The sequence below is a fragment of the Camelus bactrianus genome, chromosome 5, assembly GCF_048773025.1.
Source record: "Camelus bactrianus isolate YW-2024 breed Bactrian camel chromosome 5, ASM4877302v1, whole genome shotgun sequence".
Lineage (NCBI taxonomy): Eukaryota > Metazoa > Chordata > Mammalia > Artiodactyla > Camelidae > Camelus > Camelus bactrianus.
Genome location: NC_133543.1, coordinates 93,053,474 through 93,065,508, shown reverse-complemented (window position 1 = coordinate 93,065,508; position 12,035 = coordinate 93,053,474). Strand labels below are relative to the sequence as shown.

General features: G+C 41.5%; 1 long non-coding RNA gene across 1 annotated transcript; it reads right to left on the bottom strand.

The window, feature by feature from the left end:
• Window positions 1-236: 236 nt before the first annotated feature.
• On the bottom strand, window positions 237-11,164 carry LOC123615027 (uncharacterized). Its single transcript, XR_006722559.2, has 4 exons — window positions 10,731-11,164; window positions 10,259-10,555; window positions 1,788-1,879; window positions 237-654 (listed from the first exon to the last, which is right to left on the bottom strand). It is a non-coding gene; the product is annotated as an uncharacterized LOC123615027 (long non-coding RNA).
• Window positions 11,165-12,035: the final 871 nt, after the last annotated feature.

The window sequence follows — 12,035 nt, the reverse complement described above, 5'->3', positions numbered from 1 at the left end:
TCACAGGTGTCCCAGTCCTTTTATAAGTACTAAATCTATAACTATTATGCTTTCTTTTCTAAAAGTAACCACATCAAAACACAACCCATTGTACGTTTTGTAATTTCAAGTGCTTAACAAATGCTAAGTGACTTCATTACCAAGAATAATGACATATACAAATTTCAGGTTAATAATCATTCCATCTAACGTTCTTTAATTTAAGATCAACAGAGACAATTACAGGTTCTTTTTCAGTAATAATGTCCTTTATTTCCATGGTCTTATAAGGAGTGTAAAAAGGAAAAATATTTGTCAACATGCTATTTAAGTTGGAATGATATTTAGTTTCTTAAAACTATACACAAGCCAGATTCTTGAAGCAAAAAGTACTTCTTTGTGCCTCTTGTTAAATTTAAGTCAGTGGTCCAATATTTCTGTGCTTAGTCAAAGAAGACTTTCTTTTCCTCCTGATTATCTACCTCTGTATCCTGAGTTTTAAGTGCTGTATCTTTGAAGTCATTTTCACATTCTGACTTCAGGCTCTCAGACATGAATTTCACAGATGCTGTTCCTCTTGTTTACTGATTTGATGCGTGACCCCTAGAACTTACGGTCTTGGGAGAACTGCCAGGTAAGATCCGATCAACTTGCAGCTCACTTTCAGTGAGGAACCTAAAAAACATTTAGAAATAGAATACCTTAAAAGCAAGGTGATTTTTCCCCCGTTTCCTGAATGTAATATTCTAAACACGCTGATGGCAAATTTCGCAGAACTAAGTGACACTAACCACAAAGTCCCTTTATTTTTCTATTACCAATTTATTGAGAATTAACATATATAAAAAGATTAAATGACTTCAACATTTGATTGCCAGCTTGCTGTTAGATGTAAATGATATTGTTCTGAAAACGACTCTCCAGGGCTGAAAACTATTCATATTGAAACAAGGGTATTGAGTCTTCAGTGATCAAAGGGGACCAATACAAACATCTTTGGTGAGTGCCATTTTCGTAAGGAAGTAAATTTTAAATAAAAATATTCTGCTTACATTTGGATACTAGCTTTAACTCTGTTCAAGTATTCATAAATATGTCTTATTAATTACCACTGTAACTGTATTTTCCAAAGGATTTCTCCTACACTCTATCCAGGTACCCAACGCAGTGACCATGGCTTTCTCACTCATCAGCCCATGCACTTCATCAACTTACTTCGGCACATTCATAAGCAATGTTAAGAGGAACACAAATAAAATGTAGCGGACCTGGCATTTTAACACATTCTGCCCAGTCTTGGCAAATTAACAGAATTATGAATATAAAGTTAAAGCAATCACTCTCGTGGCAGTGACGGTCGTAAGTAAATAGAAATGGCCCATCAGCTGCTGACTGTTGTGTCTCTTATTTACTGTTTTGAACTTCCTGCTTTTGAAAGAGATTTGTCATTAAAATCTGCTGCTTTAATTAGTGTATTGGGGAAGCCACACAAGGGAGGGAAGCTAAATTACCTAATTACCTGAATTACACTAATTATCTCCACGTGGTAAAGCTCCTTCCTCTCTGCAAAATTTAAAGCCCTCTCCTCTCAAATTAGGAGTGTCTTTCCACTCCCAATCCTGGTAAAGGGGAATCTAGTCCACTTTGTGGTTATTCTCTCTCCATTTTGACCTCTAGAGGGCGAGCCTTCCTAATTTTAAAAGGATCTGATTCTAAAAGGAAAAAGCTGAGAAACTAACCAAGCCTCAGAATTGGAAAATAATCACTCATAAAGGCAATAACAGGAGAAAAAGCTGCTTTCAAGTTACCTGTGACCCAGCAACCACCCGAGTCTTTGTTCTTCACACAATGCCCTCTCTTTTCATTCCCGCATTCATAATGGTTGACCCACTTTAACTGCCTTGAGATAAAGAAAAAAATTACATAATCTCCTAAAAAACCCTTTCAGCTTTATAAATCCTACCTGCTTCATTGTGCCATTTTGTTTCTGTTTCCACAGGTTAAAATACTGACATGTTAGGTTTCCCACCTCTATTTTCCTCTTCCTGGGCTTCGTTTGTTTAGTGTGGTATTGTTTTTAAGAGAAGAAACATGCCACTTCGTACATGATAAAGATGGCCTTAGATTGTGGATTCATGGAATATATCTTACCTGTCCTTTATAAAGTAAAGTTTCCAAATAAACTTATGGTTACCAGGGAGGAAAGGGGGCGGGAAGGGATAAACTGGGAATTTGAGATTTGCAGATACTAACAACTACATACAAAATAGATTAACAAGTTTCTTCAGTATGGCACAGGGAACTATATTCGGTATCTTGTAGTAACCTATAATAAAAAAAGATATGAAAAGGAATATATGTATGTATATGTATGACTGAAATATTATGCTGTACACCAGAAATTGAAACATTGTAACTGACTATATTTCAATTTATTAAAAAAAGGAATGATAATGTTTTGAGAGATCTGAAATAGAGAAAATTTAAATACATCATCTACAAATCAAAAAAATATTATTTACAGAATGATTGACGGTTATTTCGCATAAGCAAAATTTTAACTGGGGAAGTTTTATTGTATTTTAGAGAATCACTGTGACAATTATAATATCCTAATACTAAAAGATTATGTTTAAGTATTGAACGTTGAGATATTTTTAAAATTTCATTCTACGTTTAATATTTTCTCCTAAGTTTCTCCTGACAGAAGTACTGCATCATTTAAGATAAGATTTTGTTAATCAGTACATTTTTCCCCATGAACAATTCAAACCTAATTTGGAAAAAAATAAAGCAATGCATACAGGTTTAAAAAGCAAAAAATAAATAAATAAAATGTTCATCTAAGATTTCCTTGTTAATCCACCCACATTCTATAATTCCACCACTAGGTTCCCTATAAAAACAAGGACCAATGTTTATTTATCGAACACTTTCTATGTGCTAGGCAATTTACCTGAATTTTATCATTTAATCCTTAGAACAACTCAAAGATATGTTATTACCCACTTTACAAGTAAGGAACCCAAAGCTCAGAGACAGTAAGTAACTTGCCCAACATCACTCAGTAGGTTTCACTAGAATTCGAACCACTTCCGTCTAACACAGGGTCAATTTTCCCATCCACAGCTGCCGCATCAACCTGGGAAGACTGCCCTGAAATGCCTCCAAACCTGCAAGCTTTTAAGTTCTCCTTTCTTTCAACAGCAGTAAAGAGACCTTAAAGAAATCTTGGGAAAAACAAGGAATTTATTTTCTCAGTGTTCCCCCTGGCAAAACTGACTCAATATGGCTTAGAAAAATTCCAAATCCGGATTTCATACCATACTGTAGTGTTCACATTTAAGCTAGCCAGACAGCCTCGATCAAAACTTTAGCTCTTCCCTTAACTAGCTGAAATCCTTCTAACACATGGTTTAATCTCCCTGGGCCTCAGTTTCCTCATCTGGAAACTGGATAATAGTGTAGACTTCACAAGTGAGGCTTAAATAAACAGCTCTATGTGATGGACTCACACCAACACCTAGTCAATAGTCAGTAAGTGCCAATTCTAATCGTTTTTCTTGAGGTCAGAGGAGAGAGAGGTTTAATAATGGGAAATATGAGAGAGGATCGCCAACCTGAAAATAAATGAATAAATAAAAGGATGTGCACGTCATTTAAACTTAACAGATAAGATTTTTTTTTAAGTCCCATGTAAATAGGCCCGTTTGGTTTTGGTTTCTGTTTGTTTTGTTTGGGTGATACAGCTTCCGTGGGTACATAGGAGGTTTTTCTGGGTGAGAAAAAAAAGTTTACCTAGTTTAACAGGTTATGTGCATATTTCACTCCAAATGCCGAGCTCCACCCCTGCCCCCACACAGCGAAACTGAAATGCCTTATTTCCTTAAGAAGACTTCAGACACCAAAGCCATCTGTGCAGAAAAACTAAGAAATCGATTACGCCAATCTCACTTCCTTTCTATCAGGTGTTTCACAGAATTCACTGTTCCATCTCAGTATCCCAACCCTGTCAGTCACTTTGTGTTGCCTTCGGTCCTCAACAGCTCGGTCTGAACTTCAGAGTAGAGCCTCTCCTTCGGAAATAATGTCGTGCATCTTCAGTTCAGGGATACCTCCTAGGAAATGTACCGGCCATGGGCGATGAATCCACAGCACGTCTGTTGCATGAACTCTTCAGCCTCCACTCACTTGCCTTTCAATTTCCTTTATATTGAAAGCACTCAACCAGTAAAACAAGACGTCAAATGTGGTAAACTCTACCACCTGCTGGGAGCAGTCGGTGGAGAAGGCACAGTCAGTGGGTCCACTGAAGGATCAAGGACCTTAGGCTTTGCTTTTTGGTTTCTATCTGCTTGTACGATTATTGCTCTGGATAGCAGCACATTCATCTTTGGCAACGTGGCGGGGGAGGTTTTCTATGTGAAACTCTAAGCTCCTTTTTAGTGAAAAGAGCTTCTTGTTATAGGAGGAGCTACATGCTTTATATATAATCGATTTGATTAATCTGGCTACAAATCCATGAAGCGATCAACACCACCTTTAACCCAGTGCATGGCAGCCTTTTATCTATACCCCTAACTATTTCTAAAATGATCCTGTCATATTAACACTCATATAAATTTGTTTTCTTTCAACCTATTGCAGGTTTCTCAGCCTTGTCTCTATTGACATGTTGGACCCAATAATTCTCTGTTGTAGGGGACTGTCCTGTGCCCTGCAGGGTGTTTCGAAGCATCCCTGGCCTCTACCCACTAGACGCCATCAGCAAACCTCTCTCTGTTGTAACCACCAAAAATGTCTCCAGACATTGTTAAACATCCCTCGGGGGCAAAATCATCCCTGTTAAGAATTGCCGGTCAACTAACATTGTCCAATAGCACTAGGTGTTTGATTTTCATTTTGAATATTAATAGTAATTATTGAGGCTTTATTTTTTTTCCCCTGATTTTGGACTTTGCTTTTCTCTGCCAGCGGATGCAAAAGCATTCTATAAATATCAAAGATCCTTAAGTCGGCATTGTTGAGTTGTGAAAACCATAATCAAACAGCTGTGTGATGGTCCAGGACATTGACAGTGAAAGTAAGCGCCAGCATCGTGTAGGCACCTGCTCTATGGTTCAGCCTGTTGTGCTGGCTTCTGTGATCCGATCCTAGCAGTCTTCCTGTGGATGCTCCCTCCAAAATGCCTGCATGAGGCAGGGCCCACAGGAGCCTCAAAACAAAGGCAAGCAGTTGCCTAACTATGAATGATGCCATATCCATGCACAGCAGGTGTGACCCGGGCCCCAGGAAGCAGTGAATTGGACAATACTGCCTCTATGTCACCTGACTGCTGAGGAAGTAAAAACAACCTGGTTATTCAAAGCACAGATATCTGTGGCACTGGGGCCAGCCCTCCATCAGGTTCTGAAGTATGCGCGGGTCACCTGGGTCACATGCTTCGTCTTTCAGCATCCTCCCTCATCACAAGTCCAACCTGTCTCCTGCCCCAGAGGAGCTTCTGGGGCATCCTCCACCTGGGTTTCCTGGACTAAAACATCTTTTCATTTAAATGTTCCTTCCTGGAGTCATGTGCAGCTGATCCCACAATCTGATCTGCAGTTATCTAGATCCAAGTGTCTAAACTGGCAGCCCATGGGTCAGGTCTACCCCAGGAAACATACATCCCTTTAGCTAGCAAGGTGTTTTTTAAACTTTTTGGTCTAACTGCCAGCATGTATAAACCTGGAAATTTTCTCTAAAAATTCCAGATTTCCAACTGCTCTTGAAGACCTTGCCTGTGACACCACCGGCACCCAGCAGTCACCTGTGGCCACAGAGCCATGCAGCCTGTTTAGACAGACCGGATCACATGCTCCCTGGACCATCCCCGGGCCTGCTTCCCTCAGTTATTTGTGTCACCTGCCTCACCCCCATAGGCATCTGAGTAGGTCATCCCCTCGTTCGAATCCCAGAGATTCACGTGCTGAAATTGTAATTATTTCCGGAAAACAGAATCAGCAAGACTGATGGAGGATGTAATAAAATTTAAAACAACCACGTTTTAATGCTATTCATGCCCTTTTCCTAGACACCATTGTTTCCTAACAGACAATCATCAAGTGCCTCTTACCAAGCACCATTTTCAGTGCTGCAGCCCATTGCCAGTCACAGTTGGAAGCACTTGACAAGAAATATCTCATTGAATTCTCACAAGGGACATTTGAAGTAGGTACAACTATTATCCTCCGATGGGAGAGAAGGAAACTGAGGTACAGATGGGTTAAGAAATGTGTTCTAATGTCAGGATCCATATGGGGAAGAACCCAAGTGGTCTGACTCTCGACTCCAGGCCAAGCTTGCCTTGGCTCTTTACTGCCTCTCAAATCGTGAATTTCCACAGTAACTCAGAAGCAATCGTTATTACTATCCCACCTTTACAGATGAAGGAGTTGGAGATCAGAGAAGTTAAGGCGCTCTCCTGAAAAGAGTTGTCCAAGTGCTTCAAAGGAGAGACCAGCTACTGTCTACACCAGCTTCTCAGAGTCAGCCCCAAGCAGCAGTGCTGGGTTTTCAGGACCACGGACCACCCAGGGCTGCAGGCCTTTCCCCCTCAGACCTTAACCAAAGGAGGCTCGAAGGGCGGTCTGCTCTGCTCTGCTCTGCTCCAGCCCCCAGGCCCTGTGCGGGATCAGCACAGGCATCCAGCAAAGCCTTCCAGATCGGCCACACCGCCCAAAGGGCTGGACCCGTCCAGCAGGGCCGATGCCAAGTCCGCTGAACTTGCTGTGCCCTGCAGGGCGGTTGCTGCTGTGCCGAGGTCAAGAGGAAGTAGCAGAAGTGGGAGCGGAGAGCAGGGGTGGAAGCTGGGACAGCTGGGGGAAAACTGAAGCCAAAGTCACAAAGGAATCCACCCTGCGTATACAGAAAGAAAAAAACCTAAAGGATTCCGGAAGCAGCAACATCTCTTCTTCAGTCTGACCAAATCTTTAGCCCAGTCTCAGTTCCCACGGAGTATCGCACACACAGGCTTAAATGAGCCTGTCTTGTACAACACAAGAACTTGCTCCATTTTAAAATACACAGCGGGGCAGCGGAGAAAGTCCTAGTTGTCCCAACAGACACATCTTCAGCCAAAGCCTGGGGATTATCCTTGGTCCCCCTCTCCCTTTCACTTCCCATGTTCTATTCTTGTAGGTCCAGTCCCCTCTTCTCCAAACCTTCTCCCACACTCATCCTCCTCTCTCCATCTCAGCTGCTAAAACCCTTGGCCAGCGCACAGGCATCTCTCACCTGGATTGTTGCCTTGGCCCCCTCATGCTTTCCTTTTCATGCCCCCTTGTCATTTTCACCCCTCCAATCCATCTTCCAAACAGCAAAACATAAATCTGATCGCATCATTCCAACGTGCAAAACCGTCCGACACATTTAAAGTCGAACTTCTTGCCATCCTAGAAAAGCCAGCCTCTCCATCTTCACCTCCGACGATCTCTCTCGTTTGCTGTCTAACACTGGGAATCCTAAACTGCTTTGCTCCCCAGACACATCAAATTCATTTCACTTGCATACACTCTGCCCAAAGAGAGTAGCAACTCTCTTTTCTTACATTTTCCCATTGCTATTTCCTCACTTCCTTCAAGTTTCTTTTCTGATGTACACGCTTTCTGACCATCTTTTCTAAAACAGCCTCATTCACTGTCTCCCCCTTCCCAGGTGTCTCTGTGTCCTCACAGCACTTGATCTTTTTTTTACCTCTTTTTTTTTTAGCACTTAGCACAGTCTGAAATTGTCTAATACATGTATCTGCTTTTTTTTTTTTTCTTGAGTCTCCCTTCACTAAAATATAACCTCTGAGAACATCTACCTGGTCTGTCTTGTCCAGGGCTGTGTCTTCAGAACAAAGAACCATGCCTGGCACACAGGAGTTGCTCAATAAATTTTTGTTGAATGAGAGAACAGAGTTATAAACTCACCACCACAGTTCTAGCTTTGGAGAGAGAACAAGAGAGGAAGAAGACAAAGAGAAATTAGAAAGAGGACAGGGAACCCAGTCACGTTTTTAAGGGCCTCCCAAGGGCACACAAGAGCACAGTGCCTCACATGTACTGAGTCCCCAACAAATGGTGGCTGTATTTGTTGATCCTATTATCCACTGATTTCCACACTTAAATGAACTTCCTGCTTTCATGGGTCCTGTGAGGTAGACATTAGTGTCCCCAGTTTAGAGAAAAGGCCGCTGAGGCTGAGAGATGTTAAGTCAAATGGGCCAGTCAAACAGCTAGAGAGTGGCGGCACTGACTCTGAAGCCAGAGATGGTTTCCCTCCCACCTGTTTATGACTTTGACCATCATTTCTGAGATTCATGGCCGTGACCTTATATCCCTGCACTTTCTCTTTTTTAAACAATGAGGGCTGAAAAGAACTTGTCTCCTAAATCCTAAATCCTAAATGTGACAAGGTAAGAGATAACACTCAAATAGTGTTTTCAACATCTTGGAAGAGGAGCAGCCGAGGATGACAAAGTGCCTCTTGATTATCTGGGATGCCAGAACCAACTGTGTCCGCGTGGATAAGGTGAGGGCAACCGTGCAACTATGGCAGGTCTGATGTGCTTGTTTCTGTTCCTATCCATCCAGCTTAGCCTCTGGATCTGTGGTCTCTTGTAAGCCATTTACTAGGATCCGAGTTTTCCCCATCAATTGTGTTGTCTGACTTTGCAAACAGAACATAATGCAGTTAGACAGAATAATCACAAACCTATTCATAAACTGACTTGCTCCATTTGAATATCTTTATCAAGAATCAGTTTCCAAAGGAATCAATGCTTGATTTCTTTTTAAGAATAAAAATAGCATGCTGGGGGTACTATTTACCATAGCCAAGACATAGAAACAACCTAAATGTCCATTGACAGATGGCTGGATAAAGAAGATGTGGTATGTTTATATAATGGAATACTACTCGGCCATAAAAAAGAATAAGATAATGCCATTTGCAGCAACATGGATGGACCTGGAGATAATCATATTAAATGGAGCAAGTCAGACAAATATCATATGATATCACTTATATGTGGAATCTAAAAAAAAATACAAATTTTATATATAAACCAGAATTAGACTCACAGACATAGAAAACAAACTATGGTTACCAAAGGTAAAGGAAGGGAGGGATAAATTGGGAGTCTGGGATTAACAGATACACACTACTATATATAAAATAGATAAACAACAAGGACCTACTGTATAGCACAGGGAATTACATTCAATTTCTTGTAATGCGCTATAATGGAAAGTTATCTAAAAATATATACATATATATGTACATGTGTAACTGAATTACTTTGCTGTACACTTGAAACTAACAGTGTAAATAACTGCACTTCAATAAAAAATAAAAATTAAAAAAATAGCAGGCTGGGAATGGAAAATGGTACAGCCACTCTGAAGACACAATTGGGCAGTTTCTTTAAAAAACTAAATGCATACTTACCAGATGGCCCAGCAATTGCATTTATCCCAGAAAAGTGAAAATATGTGCGCACACAAACCTGTATACAATTGCTCACAGCAGCCGTGATTGAAATAGCCAGCAGACTGTGGCACATTCATGCCAGGGAATAGTGCTGAGTAATACAAAGGAATGAACTGTTGATGCACTCGACAACTTGGATGGATGGCAAGGGTATTATGCTGAGGGCAAAGAGCCTATCCCCAAAGGTCACATACTCTATGATTCCACTAATATATCCCCAAAATGACAAAAAAATAGAAATGGAAAACAGATTAGTGATTGCCAGGGTTTGGTTGTGGTGGAGGAGGGGCAGGTAGCAAGAGGAAAATCTCTGCGGTGTTGGAATATTTCTGTCTAGACAGTGGGGGCAGTTACACAAATCTACACATGTCATAAAATCACAGAGAACTATGCACACACATTGTACCAATGTCTATTTCCCGGAGGGTGTTTCTCCCTTGATGCCATAGTGCCTTGTGCACATACAGAAAACACTATTCTCTCTAAAATCAGACATTCTAATAGAAACAATTAAGATAAACCTTGTTCCTGAGGTAGTCCCAGGAAACTCCTTTGAGTTCCAGGTCAATCCCAAATCACAGTTCTTTACAGCTGGATGGAAAGATAACTAAATTTTGAGGGTCCTTCTATTGGTTTGAAACCTCAGGAGCTTCCCAGGTGAACTCTGAAACTGGCCCCTGTACAAGGAGGATAACGAGAGACGGAAAAAAGAGGCATCTCCTCCAGATTGGTAAGTGGCAGTGTTACTAAGCAAGGAACTTACATAGAAGGCTTGTCCTGGGCAGCTGCGAGATGAATGGATCTCTGCATCTTGAGTTTAGATGGAGACTTTACCTGGTTCAGTCATGTATTCAGTCCAGACGGTCCCAACACCTTACTCTCTCAAGGCTGTGACCTTGAAAATGGCTCCCACTGTGGGAACAGTGGGCAAAGCGTACATTCCAAGGACGGGGTTGAGGGGTGGGGAGCCTCTACTTGGCCGTGTCCAGCTCGCAGGTAAAGCAGTGGTCACGTCGTCTCAACTTCCTCCAACACCTTCCATACAGGTTTCAACTCGATTCTGGAAGCAATGATTGAAAATATATTTATTCAAGGATGGTGCTTTCCCCTGTATTTTCCTGACTTAAATAAATAAATTCAGCCTCGATGTCTATTTCCTTCTGTGGTTTAGTCGGCCGTGGCATGGGGGCCGGCAGGTGATGTAAATATGTCAAATAGGAAGTAGTGAGACTTACAGTGAACAGAGGAGGGCACCTCATTCAAAGTCATTCAAATTCAAATATTATAAAAAGGAAGAAAAACCACACACATTATCCCAGCCCAACAAATTTGCAACCTCTGGTTAGACCATCCCGGCCCACAGCAGCAGAGTGACTGCTCCCCTCTGTAAACAGTCCCACAGGTGCACAGTCACGGAGGTGGAGACCAGGCTTGTTTGTTTTCTTTTGAAGCAGTCATCATGAGGAAGTGGGGAACGTGTTGCCATGAAATACTAAGGGTTCCTCCCAAAGACACCCACCTGTTGAACTGTTTACTTTCCAAAGAGTTTGGCATGGAACACCAAGGTGTCACTGATGCAATGAAACAGAATGTAACTCTTACAGCTAGTAGGTTGGGCACATTAGGGTGCAAAAGGCTGCCACAAAGTATTCCTGAGTATTCTGCTCCCTCCCAGTCACAGTCATCCAAAGTGGGCCATTGGTAACATTTGTATCGTCCTGGAGAAATCAGGAGGAAGGCAGAAGAAAAGTTGCAACAATAATCAGGAGTTCCTAAAATCTTGCTTACTGTTGAATTTCTGTGGAGCACCATCATTCTAAGTTCCAAGAATCACTAAATCTGTTAGACTTAGCTGCAGATACCCATCCCACGTGTCCATTCCCCCATCTTCGAGCAAAATCATTCTCAATCTAGTAATGCAGGCTGGAAATCTGGAAGCTGCCATTGTGTGAAATTCAGAAGCTCATTTGATTCAGGATCCAAATTGCTTATGAAAAAAATATGTAGCCCTGATGCCTATTTACTGCTAAGTGTTATTCAAATGGTGACATCTGGTCTATTATACAGTCCGATGTAATTTGGGTCCTGGTTATGTTGTGTGTTCCTCTGTCCCCTGTGGGTAGGATGCTCTTACAAATGCCTTCCTTTTTAATTCCAGGATGCCCAGGATTATTTGGACTTTTTTTAATTATAAAACAAATATAGGTCAGTTTTGACGCATTTTTGGACACTCATTTATTAATTTATTTAGTCAATGGCTTTTACTGAACAGCTACTATGTACGAGCCACCATGATAGAAGCCTGAAAGGAAAGAGTAAGTAAAATATAGTGCTCGTCCTCAGCAAAATCCAGCAGAGAGAAACAGAGTAGGTGGACACCGGCGATGGTCTATGTAGCATGTATTCCCTGCTTAGGCCTTCCAGACAGAACTCTAGCTGAAGGGTAAATCCATTCCTTTTGTCAGTGATTAGCAGGAGAAAATCCTTGCCAATGAGTCATGAGAAGAGGTGTGCTGGGAGCTTCCCTCATGCTCTTCAGA